Source organism: Capra hircus, chromosome 2 (genome assembly GCF_001704415.2).
Source record: "Capra hircus breed San Clemente chromosome 2, ASM170441v1, whole genome shotgun sequence".
NCBI classification, from domain to species: domain Eukaryota; kingdom Metazoa; phylum Chordata; class Mammalia; order Artiodactyla; family Bovidae; genus Capra; species Capra hircus.
Window position 1 is genome coordinate 85,775,778 of NC_030809.1, and position 16,835 is coordinate 85,792,612.

The window sequence follows — 16,835 nt, forward strand, 5'->3', positions numbered from 1 at the left end:
GCTGTAGGTTTGTATGTCACAGGTTAACATTCATTTTAAATGCATTAAAAAGTTACTTCTAAGTACATCTTTAAACCTGTTCACTAAGGTCCGCGAATGAAATAACTAGTACTTAGGAAAATGCGAGTGTGTGTGTTTTTTTCTTCAATATTTTCTCTCTAAAGCAGTTATATTTTTAGAATAATTTTTAAAAATGTGGAAAAAAATAATCCATTGTGGGAGAACCTGACATTCTGATAAGGGTGATTTTTTTTCTCCAAAGCACATATCTTAAAAATTATTTCTGACATGTGTGGTTTTTCTCTCAACGGTGACCAATTTTTTAAAGGACACAATATCACTCATTTCATCTTCACATGAAGCAAACTTCTTAAATTTACTACCTACACAGTCAAATATCTTTCAGAGAACGTTGATTTATTTATGTAAAAAGCAAGATAATACATCGTGGCACTGGGGAATTATTTCCCTTCTGCCCCGGGCCTTTGAATCATAGGCTACATCATGCTGCTCAGCTGTTGACTCTGGACACAGTCCAGAATAGCACAGTACTGTGGAAGATGCCAGAAAAATACACCGCCCCATAGCAAATGAAGTAAGAGTTATCTTCTCTGCAAACTCAAGAGGATAACAGAGTGATTTGTATTGCAGTTGATACGCAGAACATTCATCTTTAATTTTCAGTGCTGGTCAGGGGCGTTTCTAGTTCACAAGATGGCATATTGCTCTCCTAGGAAGTGAAAGGAAGAAAGACTCTTAGGGAACACTTGGGCCCATCTTTGCTGACTGAATTCTCACACTCTGTAAGCACACACTCCTGATTTCTTTAATTAGTGTGGCTTAATCAGGCTTGCTGAGAGGGTCAAGGATTATAGCAAAGGAAAACAAAAACCAATTGCTTCTATCAAGGCACGTGGCTCTCCTGTAATAAATGACTGTTCTCGTTGCCCTTTAAGTAGCATGCCAATCGTGGAGACTACGCAGGTAATAAAGTCGATGTATCGATGTGTTCTTCCCATTCTGGAGTGAGAGCTCTGTTACACCACCATTTCCAGAACTTGTTCACGGTTTCCACAGCCAGGATAGTTGTTGTTTGCTTTATGAGTGTCCCAGGGCTAGAGAAGTTGCCAGGTACTGCAGCTGTGCCGAAGTATGGAGTCTCATTTTACAGGAGAGACTTTCCATGGAATTTTGTGGAAATTTCATAATGGAGAAATATTTGGCACTCCGGGAAGAAATAATTTTGTTTTTAATTTTCTGAGCAGAGCACCCGCTTGACAACACAGTGTGCAGAGAATAGTGCCATGGAGTTCAAGGGTTCTAAGGCTAAATCCTATGAAAGGTCAGTGCAGGCATTTTACTAAGACCTATCCATCCAGTTAGGGCTTTCCAGGTAGCACAGTGGTAAAGAATCTGCCTGCCAATGCAGGAGACCCCGGAGTCAGGACTTCAGTTCCTGGGTGGGCAAGATCCGCTGGAAGAGGAAATGGCAGCCCACTCCAGTATTCTTGCCTGGGAAACCCCATGGACAGAGGAGCCTGGCAGGCTACAGTCCATAGGGTTGCAAAAAGTTGGACAGGCTGAGAGAGTAAGCACATGCATCCTTCCTAGCCGAAGTGATCTGAACAGGAACAGTGAATAAATTATTGAGTTCACTCTTCCTTAAGTCAAGTGAAAAGTGAAAAATCCAGTTACTGGATTACCAAATAAATCCAAGGAACAAATCAACCATGGGTGAGCCATACGGGTTTCATATCCGAAGGATGAATTCTAGCATTTATTTTGGACTTGGAAAATAAATAATTTAACATAAAGTCAAACAAAAAATGAGAGAATTTTTGGAAGTATTTGTCAAGAATTAGTTGTATAAATACTCAGCTCAGAATACAATATTGTTCTGGGAAACTGCTACTTCGGTAGTGATTATCAAGTCTTATGAAGATTTTAAATGCTTACAGTTTTGTGATGTAAGAAAAGTTAACAGTTTTGAAGAGATATCTCCTGAATTTTTGGAACCTGGTTTACTTTGTGGTACTCACTACCCCTGTTGATCTTTATTAGCTATGACATTAAACAAAAAATATGCTTCTGTATCAGATATATCTTCACATTTTCCCTAGATTTCATGCTCACAACATACAAAGCAATAAGTTTATCCAGGCATTTGGCACATAGCATATATTTAATAAATGGTAGTATTTATTATTTTTCCTTGCAAAACATTGAAAACAACAGTGTAAATAAGCTAGTACTGAATAAAATTTTTACTATGTTCATTACTAAATTAAATCCTACTATGACTCCCATACACACATACCTTTTCATTCCCCATTCTGAAGTAAATTTTAAAAATGACTTACTTTTGAAGGATAAAATTGGTTACTCTTCAACTGACTGCTAAATTTTGCATTCAACTGAAAACACACATAGGCATAATCTTATTTTTCTCATCTGTAAGACATCTGTCAGTGACAGATACTTGTTGTGACACTGCAATTTATAACAAGTATATAGATTTGGACTTCCCAGGTGGTGTTAGTGGTAAAGAATTCTCCTGCCAATGCAGGAGATGCAAGAGACTTGGGTTCAATCCCTAGGTTGGAAAGATCCCATGGAGAAGGAAATGGCAACTCATGAACAGAGGAGCCTGATGGGCTACAGTCCATAGGGTCACAAAGAGTTGGACACAACTGAATGCCTGTGTGTGTGCATGCACGTGTGTGCAGGCACACACACACACACACGCACACACACACATTTGGTTTTGTCCATGTTTCTGCAAGACCACCTAAAACTCTGGGAATATTCTCCATGATAAGAACTACAAAAGAGTCTCTTTTTGTGCTAATCGGGTTGCTTTTGCATCTAAGGATGGGATTGATTGATAAGAAAACCATCTATGTTATTAGTAGATTGGCCATTTCAGTCCCAGGAGTTCAGAGGAGTGGAGGTTAAATCAGTGATCAATAATTTAATCAATCCTGCCTATGTAAGGAAGTCTCCATGAAAACCTAAAAGGATGGGGTTCTGAAAGTTTCCTGGTTGGAGAATCAGAATGCTTCCATGGCTACCAGACAGGCCCCCAAATCCATGAGGACAATAGCTCCTATGTTCAAGACATTGCCCTGTATATCTCTTCACCTGGCTGTTGATGTGTACCTTTTAAAATGCTTTGTAATATATTGATAATCTAGTGAATAAATGGGTTTTCTGAGTTCTGTGAGCCACTCTTGCAAACTAATAAATGCAAAGAGGAAGTCATGGGAACCTCTGATTTAGAGCATCAGTCAAAAACACAAGTGAAAACCAGGGCTTTCAATTGGCATATGAAGTGGAGAAAACAATCTTGTGGGACCAAGCCTTTAAACTGTGTAATCTGATGCTGTCTCAGGGTAGATAGTGTTAGAACTGAATTGAATTGTAAGACACCCAGTTGATGTAGGAGAATTGCTTGGTAGTATAGGAAAACCACATACATATATATATATATATATATATATATATATATATATATATGTATATATGTATATATATATGAGATTAATATCAGAATATCGGACGTCTGTGTGTGTGTGCCCAGTCATTAAGTCATGTCTTACTCATGTGACTACATGGACTGTAGCCCTTCATGCTCCTCTGTCCATGGAATACTGGAGTGGGTTGCTATTTCCTCCTCCGGGGGGTCTTCCCGAGCTTTATAAAGAACAATTTAAATGGGGATGGGAAAGTTATCAGGGGAGACTTCAGGGAGGAAGTGATGCCTGTGATGAGTGTTAAAGGTAAGCAGGAGTTTTGAACGGTAGATTAGGCATTCTAAGCAGAGAAGAAGTTAAGCGAGAAAGAAACAGCCTATGAGGATTGGGTAGGGACGATTTGTTTCCAGAAGGGAGAGCTGTGGAGACAGAAGCCAAATCATAAGAAGCTTTAGGTACATTGTTAAGGAGCTTAAATTTTAGGGAATTTTATTTTTCAGGCTATAGAAGACATCAAAAACTTTTAAACAAGGGATTGATTTGTTTTTAATAGCAGGGATAAGCTTGCAGTTCAGCCCAGAAAACTTGTGTAAGCCATAGTATGCCTGAAGCCTAGGACTGGTGATGGCACATCAATCAAGGTTAGCCAACAGACATCATGATTTCAACAAATCTCATCATCCCCCAAAGGCCTTAATAAGTTCCTGTCATCAGAGCCATCCCAGCAGCTGTGTTGTGTAAACATTGTGTCTATGGCAAAATGTTCTGGAGTTAAACTGCAATCCCTCCTACTCTCCAGTAGGATGGAGGTATTTAAACGACCCTTCTCCTCTTCCCCAGCTCATTTTTGATAGTAGAAGTGGGAGTAGATCCAGCAGCTTAAGACAGGGCTCCAGTCAATCAGGGGCTAGTATATTTGGATGGCTCCAAATAAGGGTATTGGAAACGAGTCTTGAGAAGGAGGCTTTTCATCAGTGGCTCCCTTGTGCTTTCAAAAAAAAAACAAAATGTTCTGTGTCAACTCTCTTATGTACCAGTACTTCTTGAAGCACCTTCAATGGGTTTTTTCTAAGATTACATATGCCTGTGTATGTACATGCATATTTCTATTTCTATTTTTCCTAGTAATATGGGGAATTGACAAAAAGTAAAGGTACATTATTTTCCTTTTTCCCCCATTTTCTGTCTTTTAATTGGTTCGCTTAACACTGTAGTATTATATTCCAAGAGCTAATATGTGTATGTGAGAGAGTGAGTCAGAGAGACAGAAACAGAGACAGACAGAGATAGAGAGACAGAGAAGTTTCAGTTTTCTGATGGATGGTAGGGTCCACAGAAAGAAATGGGCCTGAGCAGAGGGAGCTGCTAACAAAGATACCTGAAGACTGGGTGATGTGGATGTGTAAATATGATGGGGAGTAGTGGATGTGTTGGTGTGGTCCAACCCAAATTCCTTTTCAAGCCCTTTGTCATGACATTTCCCCCAAATTAAGAACTGTATGTTTTGTTTTTTAAAAATTTCCAGTTCTAGCATAGAGCTTATTGTATAGTTGCACTCAGTAAATAAAAAATGAATGAATAGGCTTACTTTGCACTATGCTTTGAATATTTGTTTGCCCCATAATTAATACGCTGAAATCCTAATCTCAAAAGATGATGGTATACTGATATGACACCTTTAATTATTGCTCAGATCTTGGGGATGGAGCCCTCATGAATAGGACTAGAGTCCTTATAGAAAGACCTCAGAGATCCCTCATCCCTTTCCTCATGTGAGAGTGTCAGCAATGAGCCAGGAAGAGGGCTCTTACCAGAACACACCCATGCATGCACTAAGTCACTTCAGTCATGTCCAGCTCTTTGTGACCCTTGCAGCATAGCCCACCGGGCTCCTCTGTCCATGGGATTCTCCAGGCAAGAATACTGAGTGGATTGTCAAGCCCTCCTCCAGGGGAACTTTCTGACCTGGGGACTGAACCTGTGTCTCTCACATCTCCTGCATTGACAGGTGGGTTCTTTACCAGTAGGGCCACCTGGGAAGCCTGAACAAAACCATGCTGTTAGCTGAATCATGAACTTCCCCAACCTTCAGAATTGTGAGAAATAAATTTCTGTGTTTATGGCTACCCAGTTGGTGGTATATTTTTATTTCAGCCCAAACAGGCTAGGACACCTTGTTTTGAAATGAGAAGCCAATGGGAAGAGGAGAGGGCCAGATGAAGGGAATTCATAATCAATAGTTGATTTTAAAGGGATGAGAGAGCAGATGAGCTGGTGATTCCCCAGGGTTCCCCCAGATCCCTTCATGCCTTTCTTCACCCTGTTCTGTAACCTTGGAAACTAGCTTCTGTGGACTCCGTTGTCAGGTTTGTTATTATTGTTATTGTTGTACTGGGCTTCCAGTTGAGCTCAATCAACTGGGGATGAATGGTGGATGTATAGGCAGGATATGAGGGAATAGAAGAGAAATGTTGGTTATTTATTTTCCCACTGGATATCTGGGGCAGGTCATTTTCAATGGCTCCATCTCTCCTTGGACCCCCAGTAATGCTGTCACTTCTTTTCATTCCTTCATGTCAAGGAATAGCAATATCTTCCCAATGTTCAAATGTATTCAGTTCAGTTCAGTTCAGTCGCTCAGTCGTGTCCAACTCTTTGCGACCCCATGAATCGCAGTGCACCAGGCCTCCCTGTCCATCACCAACTCCCGGAGTTCACTCAGACTCACGTCCATCGAGTCCGTGATGCCATCCAGCCATCTCATCCTCTGTCGTCCCCTTCTCCTCCTGCCCCCAATCCCTCCCAGCATCAGAGTCTTTTCCAATGAGTCAACTATTTGCATGAGGTGGCCAGAGTACTGGAGTTTCAGCTTTAGCATCATTCCCTCCAAAGAAATCCCAGGGCCGATCTCCTTCAGAATGGACTGGTTGGATCTCCTTGCAGTGCCTCAAACATGTCTGGCTGGTTCTCTTAATCCTGGTCTTTTTATTAAACTGTTCTCACTTAAAGCACTTTCAATATACTGTGTGTTTCATGATGGAGACTGAACTGATGGGACAGAAAAGTCTAAGCCGTGAAGAAAAAGAGAAGCAAACATGTGACAGATCTTCAGAAAAAGAACTTCAAACTCAGGTGGAAAAATACTTCAATATGCATACAGTTAAAATAAAAAGAAAGAAAGAAAAATCAACATAATTGAACAGGATGAACTGCTCTCCTAAGGAATAGGACCAAGTCTGCCCATTTACCTGAGTAGAAATATTTTGCCAGCTGTCTGGCATTATGCTCCTATTTTTAATGTCATGAGCCTGAAGATGAGCAAAAGGAGCGCACAGTGAGGGAAGCGGGGTGAGCAGGCAGTTGGAGTCAGTATTGCAGCAACTCTGCGCTGCAGCCACCCCCAGCTCTCATTCTGAAAGCTTTGTATGAAGTACAGGACCAGAGGAAATACAATCAATGCAAACAAATCCCAGAAGAAAATGAATGCTTCCTGATGATTAGCAAACTTGAAAAAAAAAAAATGAACAGAGAAACTTTAATAGCTGAAAATTGGCTTAATGCAAAATATTAACAGACCACAAAATACATATTCTGATAGAATTAAGGCACTCTTCACAAACTTTCTGTACTTGGCTGCCAGTCAGTGCTAAGTTCTCCCTAAGTGAGATATTTGGTGAAATCATTAACATCAGAAGCAACTTTGAGCTCTCTTACCACAGAGACACAGCTACTGAGCTCAAAACTTGGAGATCAGGAAGATTTTCCCTTTGCTTTGGACATAAAGTGTAGTGAAATTTGGTGAATGAAGTATATATCTAATTCAGTATTTAGAGAGATTGCTATTATTAATATCTGTAAAAAACAAACTGAAGAGCTATCTCACCCCATTATTCAAAACACATACACACCCACACACACCTGCAACCTCATTTCTCACACATGAAAAGTGAGGTCATAGTTAATGCAAATTTTGGTTGTGGTAATTTGAAATAGTGTGATATAAAATATTAATGGGTTTTCAAATTTGATGCAATGAAACCATGAAATTTTCATTTTATGTTTATTCCTATGGGAAAAATAATTTTTAACTATGTGAGTTTCAAATTATGTAAAGCTTCAAGAAAACATTCCACCCATAAAATATGGCTGCATCTGCCTTCCTTGGAAGGACTAACATATTTTATTAGAGATAGTGATAGGCAAGTTGTATAAATTTTAAAATATTTATCAGCAGGTTCTAAAGTAGAGAGAACCACAAGAATTGCAGGAGCTGTCTGCATTCAGTGTCATAGATTTCCAGGGTTCAAATTCACTCAGTAAGCTAAACTAAACTAAACTAAGTCATGTTGAATGGTTGAAATAAATTAGGTAGATATACTTCAGCACACAAAAGCTAAAGATTTTGTTCTGGATCTGTAAAGATTTTTTCCTGGATGAATGCTAACATTGGGCTCAGTTTTTGAAGTATAAGGCTACTAACATAAGACTTAAAATTGTAAGCAGTTGGGTGGGACTGTCAGCTTTCTCAATTCAAGGATAACAGTTGTTTTCAGATCACAACATGAACCATGGCTCTAGCCAGATATTTTCAAACTATGTGCCACTAAGTCAAGGTCATTCTTTGAAGGTTTGAGTAGCAGGTCAATAACCAATTTGAGCAAATTCTGAGTGTACAAATAAGTTTATTCCAAAATCATATTTGCCAATTTTTGTCTTTAGCAATTAATTCTCATTTTCCTGAAGAAGTATTGCTTTTATTTCATGAAACCCTCCAAGTGGTGCAGAAAGGCTTATTTAACCCATAGCAGGCCCAATATTAATTGGACTATGACTCATTTCTAAGGTTTCATGCTGGCCCACAAATAGTAATAAAAGTCCATTAAGGAAACTACCTCACTATTCTCACTTGTAGTACATGCAACAGGATGTTAAATTGGAAGTTTCTGCTGAGGACCCAAGACCCCATGAGACTCTATATTACAAAGGAGATGCTGGGCCATAGGCAGAATTTAAAAGTATGAAACTTTGAGCTGCCTCAGAAAGTCTCTCATGTCTATAAGGGATAAAAAGGATCAGTATAGTAGATATTAGAGAGAGTGCATGTAGAGCATTACTCTAGAGAATAGCTAATGTGATGTGAGCTCCATTCCATTTCTTTGCTTTTTGTGCTTCGATGGGGCAGTTTCTGATTCTTTCTGCATGCCCTGCAAGAAGGCCATAGAGAAGAAAGGACTATGTTTCTTCAGTTAAGGCTTTGGAAGATGAGTTCTGGATTTATGACCAAGAAAATAAAGCATCTTGTGGTATAGAGGAGAGTCCCTGAAGGAACTGTACCCGCATTGAAGGAACAGATGGGAATTCTCAAAGGGAATGTTGACTTAGTTCAGTTCAGTTCAGTTGCTCAGTTGCAACCCCATTGATTCCAGCACGTCAGGCTTCCCAGTCCATCACCAACTCTCAGAGCCTACTTGAACTCATGTCCATCATGCTGGTGATGCCATCCAACAATCTCATCCTCTGTCATCCCCTTCTTCTCCTGCCTTCAATATTTCTCGGCATCAGGGTCTTTTCCAATGGTCAGTTCTTCCCATCAGGTGGCCAATATATTGGAGTTTCAGCTTCAGCATCAGTCCTTCCAATGACTGGATTGATTTCCTTTAGGATTGACTGGTGGGATCTCCTTGCAGTTCAAGGGACTCTCAAGAGTCTTCTTGAACACCACAGATCAAAAGCATCATCCTTCTGCACTCAGCTTTCTTTATAGTCCAACTCTCACATCCATACATGACTACTGGAAAAACCATGGCTTTAACTAGATGTACCTTTGTTGGTATAGTAATGTTTCTGCTTTTTCATATGCTGTCTAGTTTGGTCATAGCTTTTCTTCCAAGGAACAAGTGTCTTTTAATTTCATGACTGCAGTCACCATCTGCAGTGATTTGGAGCCCCCAAAACACCAAGTCTCTCACTGTTTCCATTGTTTCCCCATCTTTTTGCCATGAAGTGATGGGACCAGATGCCATGATTGTAGTTTTCTGAATGTTGAGTTTTAAGCCAACTTTTTCACTCTCGTCTTTCATTTTCATCAAGAGGCTCTTTAATTCTTCTTTGCTTTCTGCCATTAGTGTGGTATCATCTGCGTATCTGAGGTTATTAATATTTCTCCCAGTAATCTGGATTCCAGCTTGTGCTTCATCCAGCCCAGCATTTCGCATGATGTGCTCTGCATACAAGTTAAATAAGCAGGGTGACAATATACAGCCTTGACTTACTCCTTTCCTAATTTGGAACCAGTCTGTTGTTCCATGTCCAGTTCTAACTGTTGCTTTTTGACCTGCATACAGATTTCTCAGGAAGCAGGTCAGGTGGCCTGGTATTTCCATCTCTTGAAGAATTTTCCAGTTTGTTGTGATCCATACTGTCAAAGGATTTGGCGTAGTCAATAAAGAAAAAGTAGATATTTTTCTGGAACTCTCTTGCATTTTCTATGATCCAGCTGATGTTGGCAATTTCATCTCTGGTTCCTCTGCTTTTTCTAAATCCAGCTTGAGCATCTGGAATTTTACAGTTCACCTACTATTGAAGCCTGGCTTGGAGAATTTTGAGCATTACTTTGACTTAAAGTTATTATTAAAATAACTTTAAAATGTTGACTTAAAGTTATTTTAAAAGTCATACTATCCAATGGGGCAAGATACCGGGGAAAAGAAATTCAGACAAAAAAATACTGTGAATTATATTGCTGGCATGAAGATAATTGGCAGAGATCAAGAGCAGCCAGCTTAGGAGGAGGCATTGACCAAAATGAAGATGCCAAATTTCAAGGCCCCCAGTAGGAAGGCTCTGAGGAATCTAGAATGTACTCATGAGAGTATCAGCTTCTAACATCTGCAGGCTTCCACTGGTAATAACAAGTTTTATCTACCCCTAACTTCTTTCTTATCCAACAGTGTATTCTGCAACTGAATTCCATGTTCTTACAATCCATAAGTTGCAAACACTCATGGTCCTATTTTATGTCTTCATTGCTAAGTCAAAAACACACTGCTGTATCTTTGACTGACCACATGTCTCTCAGATCCACTGTTCATCTGTTTACTCACAGGGCACAGGCACCAGTCAACAGACATAAACATACATATGTAAGAACTCCATGAATGGAGAAAATAACAGACGCACTACCCAGAAGGCCTGAGAAGAATGGGTAGCGGAACAGAACTGAGCAGTTTAGTTGACCAGAAACCATAAAATCAAATTGGCCTATTATACGTTTAGCAGCCCACAATAAAACTTAGTACCTGCTATGGCTCAGACATTCTGCTGACGTATTGTCACTAATTGAAACACTTACTCCACCTCATAGGTATTATGATATCCATTTTCAGATAAGAAAAGTAAATTTTGAAACTATGAAGTAGCTTAAGTCTCACAGTAAGTGATTGAATATATATTCAGACTCAACTTTTTTCAATCACCCACTTCTCTAAATCTGAGAACTGAGGTGTTAGATGGATATTAATCTGCATGTGTGTAGCTCTCCATGTTACTACACTTATACTAGCATATTTATTTTTATACTAGCATTTATATTATTCTAGCATATTTTGGGTTTATGAGGTGAGAGAAACATCAAGAGTAAACAATGACAATTGAAAGCACATTGAATCAAGCCAAACTAGGGTTGGGAAATAGAGAAAACAGTGGTTAGTTAATAAAAGAAGAGGAACACACCATTATTCTCAGGAAGTACTCTTTCTGAAATGAAAACTGCAGTGTGATCTCTTTAAAACAAATGGTAGTTTCTAGGGTGGGATCCCCCAAAGTTACATATTTTTCTATCTTTTTTTATTTTTTCCTTTCAAAGTTTTGCTTCATTTTTTAAATTTTAGTTGGAGTCTAATTGATTCACAATGTTCTGTTAGTTTCTACTGTTCAGCAAAGTGAATTAATTATATACATATATCCACTTTTTAAAAATTCTATTCCCATATAATTACAGAGCATTGAGTAGAATTCCCTGTGCTAAACTGAATTCAACAGATACAGTAGGTTCCTATTAATTATCTATTCTATATATAGTAGTGTGTGTAAAAGTGAAAGTTGCTCAGTCAAAAGTCTGACTCTTTGCGACCCCATGGACTATACTGTCCATGGAATTCCCCAGGCCAGAATACTCCCAACCCAGGGATCCAACCCAGGTCTACCTCATTGCAGATAGATTCTTTACTAGCTGAGACACAAGGGAAGCCCAAGAACACTGGAGTGGGTAGCCTATCCCTTCTCCTGACCCAGGAATCGAACTAGGGTCTCCTGCATTGCAGGCGTATTCTTCACCAACTGAGCTATCAGGGAATCTCCTGCTTTATTCTCCCACCTTTCCCCTTGGTAACTATGCTTGTTTTCAACATCTGTGACTCTATTTCTGCTTTATAAATAGGTTTATTTGTACCATTTTTTCAATTACATATATGTAATATCATATATTTGTCTTTCTCTTTCTTATTTTTAAAATAAACTTTCAAATCTAGACTTACATTTACAGAAAAGTTTCAAAGACAGTGCTCTCAAGAACCCCACGCCCAGTTTCTCCTGTTATTCATTAGCATGGCATATTTATCGCAATTAATGAGCCAATGCGTGTGTGCATGCTAAGTTGCTTCAGTTGCATCTGATTCTTTGTGACCGCATGCACTGCAGCCTGCCAGGCTCCTACATCCATGAAATTTTCCAGGCAAGAATACTGGAGTGGTTTGCCCTTCCCTTCTTCAGGAATGAACCAATATTGATACATTCGTATGGACTAGAGTCCCTACTTTTTTCAAATTCCTTAGTTTTTGCCTGTTTTTTTGTTCTTTTTTTTTTTTTTAATCCAAGACCCCATCCAGGATACCATGTTACATTTATTCATCATGTTTCTTGGCTCACCTTGACTGTGTCAGTTTCTTAGACTTGTCTTATTTTAAATGGGACATAGGTTAAGTCTTCTGTAGAATGACTCTCAGTTCATATCTGTCCTGTGTTTTTCTCATGAATGTGAGTTTGGGAACCAAAGTTACTTTTTAAAGCAAATATATACATTGATGATGGCAGGAGTAGATAAATTATATTGACTTGAAGCTGGAAAGCCTGAATGTCTCTTCCACCATTGCTTGTACCACCTTAGGAAAATTATTTAGTTTCTGACAGTCTCCTAAACAGAATTGTATCAGGTATGATTTTTATTCTGGAATCTCAGCTATAAAAAATCAGGCAAACTCTTTATTTTATAAGACATAAATTAATTTCTATCTTAGGCATCTAAATAGCCAAAGTTTTGAGGATTATTTGTCCATGAAGATGTTTGCTGGGGAACACTCGGTCCCCTCATTTTCCACGGCCATCAGTCTACCAGCGTTCCCTCGTTCCTGCCACTGAGACTCTTCACCCTGCCTTTTCTTCTGTCACTTGAGTGTCGCACTCAGAGTGCGGGCAGACATGTGCTGTTTCTGCTTGTTATTCAGGATTTCGTCTCTTCCTGGCTCTCCTAGCCATTCTGTCTTCGTTTTCTGTCTAGCCATTCTTCTCTAAGAGCTTTGCTGCTTTCCTAAGGCTCTATGTGGCTGGTTCTTTCATTTTCAGGTTCTTTCTGCTCTGGGATATTCCCAGTCTCTCGGTGGTCTTGAGGATTCTGCCTGGAACACAGTACACAGGACACTTTTCTCTAGGATTCACAAGTATCACCCGTCTTTCATCACTCCCCAGTCCATTACTGTCTCTTCCAAAACTAGGGGTGTACATTTTCCTCTCGAGGGGAAATCTCTCCCTCTCTCTTTTTATAGCTTTTTCCTCAAAAAACACCTTTGTATGGTGATATTTGCCTATGAATCAAAAGTATACATTTTAAAATGGATTTGAATCTTTGAAACCAGGATGTTTCCATATATTTCTATTATTGCTGTTGTTACTATATCATTACTATTATTCTTACTACTGTATTGTTGTTATTGCCTACATGTAATGCCACTTCTCTAAGGCAAAATTTCCAGATTGAATGTATAGACAGAAATAAGGGTGGGGTTAAGGATAACTAAGAGAAAAAAGAAAATAGGGGGAAAATCTAATATATTTATTTTAGTATCTAATTTACATATATGCTATAAATATAAAATAATTTTTGTAAGTCACTTTGTATATCAAGTTTTATTTCCAAGGAAATTATAATTATATACTGCATAACTTGCAAAAACCTTTCCTTTTGCAAAAACAATAGTTTCTTCAATGACCCAAACCTTCACGACAATGATTATAACATTGCATAGAGGGATAACAATGTCAAAATCCCATCCAGGCAAAAAAATTTAAAAAGCAAAATGAAAAGTTCTCTTGAATTACCTTCTTAGTAAGTTAGTGTCAAAACGCACAAGCTAGACAGTTTAATGGACTTACTTTAAAGAAGTACCAGTCCTCAAATGAGACTTTTTCTCACAAGTGAGTAGAAGCGGTATTTTGATTAAATGATTTTAGTATTAATATATACCAGCTGACAACTTATGTTCATATAGCTGGATGTGAGACATGACTACACACATTTGCAAAGCAAACGTTATTGAAAAAAAAAAAAAAACTCTTCAAGCTGAGATGGTGCAAATGTCTTTCTAAACTATGAAACTATCAAAGAGGAAGATATTTTGAAGGTATGAGAAACAGTGATATAGTTTGAAGGCTAGGAGAGTGCAGATAATAAAACATGGCCAGAATACAGTGAATGTGAAATACTGGCATTCGGTTGACAGCCCTGTCAATCTCTCATGTCTGTGTCCATTGTCTCCATGTAGTAAATCTGCACAGTGTATAACTCCAAGCAAGCAGGAACCTCAGTCTGGACTAAACTTATCCTACCAGAGAGACAAATTTTTGAGCTCTTGCATAATTTCTATTCTTATCACCAAGAGGACCCTGTCTAGGAGTCCACTATGCTAGCAAATGAGACATTCTGCTTAGGTGGTTAATTTTTAGTATTCTTCCTCTCAGATTTCTCTGGTGAGCATTAATATGAAATACAAAGATTTCAACATTCGTATTCACTTCCGTGTGTCCATCCACTTGCCATTTACTCAGATCTTATCTTCAATCTTCCAGTAATTTTCCTTCTAGGATCCTGACCAACTAGACAAAATATTCATCACTGCTAATGATTCTATGTGCATTTTTATCTCAAGCTACTTCCGCTTCTACACAAATAGATAATTAGGTAAATCATCAAGAGTTCTGTCTACTGAGAAAATTTCTTACTACTTTCAAAGCTGCTCCTACTTAGGGATGTAGTGCCATAACAATTCATTTTCAGCTTTTATTAACACATCAAGTGAACTCATCCTGGGACTATTTTGTCTTCTGGCAGTCAGTTAAAAAGGTTGTACTTCATATGGCCATAGGTATGAGCTGGGTAAAAAGCACTGGAGCCACATGGGGCTCATATGGGGTCTGGGCCACCTGTTCATGCACCATTATTTGTGCCTCTGGCCGCTTTTATGCCTGATCCTGGCTGTAACACTTACCTCTTATGATGGATTGCTATTGAGCCCTTCAAACCTTATCACTTTTTGGCCTGACAGAATCCAATTCACAATGTATGGCTCTGACCGTATGATCACACGATGTCTCAAGATCAGTCACTCAGTCGCTTCTGAGACCTAGTATAGACCAGGAGCTATTTTTGAATGGTGCATAGTTTTCTCTGACAGATAGCCTGTTCATTCTCAAAACTTCTGGGCCTCTTTAAATGTTGATTTTCTTACTGGGACTTGGTGAAACATGGCAAAGTAATTTTCTCATCATAGGTACTTCTAGGACACAAGTTTTGCCAGATCATAGAGCCCCAAGCAGTAGCTTGCTCTTTAACATGAAATTGCTGAATAGTTCTTTCCTGTTCTGGACTTAATTCAAATGTGGCTGTCCTCCATGTCATCAAATAAGAGAGTACTTCCCACGGGATTGGGCTGTGGCCAGAATCCAAAAAATCCTTCCAAGCATTTTGCTTCCTTCTGGTAGAAGTTACAAGATCATCACTTGGTTCTTATTTTGGAGAGTAGGTCCAGACACACCCCAATCAACTGAAGTCATTAAGTTTTAATCTTTGTTAGGTTCCTCTCCGACCTTCTTGAGTACATGAGTTGTATGAAGGACTCCAATGTATTTGCTGCTTCTTGTTATCCAGTCTGATTAAGCTGGTACCATTGATAAAATCCTCTACATGTAAAGTTGGCTTGGCCCCAGAGCAAAAACAAAAATATATGCTACTGCCTGTCCCTGGTAAATGTGAACTGCTTTCGATCCTCCTTTCACAGTGCTGGAAACAAATTCATATCAATGGTCACAGATCAGTGGTTACTCTGTGCTCCAGAGGCATTAATTGTCCCCAGCAAAAATATTCTATTCCATGCAGCAGTGAAAGCTGAGGTTGCTACTTGGCTATGTTTGCAGTAGTCCACTTGCTTCTCTTATTTTTAACTCACTTTGTAAAGAGACAGACTTGAATTAAATGGGGGTACAGTGGGGATTACCACTCCTGTATCTTTTAAGTCATGAAAGATGGTAATTAATTATGAAATACTTATGTTTAATTTACATTGAATTTGCATTTGTTTGTCATCCGCAGCACTATTGACATTTTGGACCCATGATTCTTTGTTGTGGGGCTGCCCTGAGGGGTGTTTAGCAGCATCTTTGGACCCTCCCCACTAGAAGCCAGAGACACTCCCCTTCCCCCAAGTTGTGACAACCAAAAAATGTCCCCAGACTTTGCCAAATGTCTCTGATAGAGAACCACTGATTTAAAATCATGTTCAGGTGTGGTTTTGGCTAAAATCTTTGTACATATTCATTATTTTGAAAGTGTGTGCATGACATTGGAAACTGTAATTTATTTAATTGTAAAGTAAATACTGAAGGAATAAGAAGTTAGGAGAGATCATAGGGAGTGGCCAAATGATTTTTTTTCCACCCAGTGGGGGAAATTAACCAATACTTAGTTTTGGTTATTATAGGCAACATGACTCATAGTTTACTTGTTTTTTGTTTTGTCCATGAAAGAAAAAAATGAATCCTAAGAGGATCAAAATTGCTAAGAGAAAACCCTTGATAATAGCAAAAAAAAATTGGCTGTTTTTTTTTTTTTTAATATTATTATTGGATTGTTGCTGCTGTTCAGTCACTCAGTTGTGTCTGACTCTTTGCGATCTTGTGGACAGCAGCATGCCAGGCTCCTCTGTCCTCTGCTATCTCTCAGAATTTGTTCAAATATAACCAGAAAACATATGTTCTGAGATTAAATATATATGACAGGAACAATATTAAACAGATGCAAGGATGAATAAGCCATGA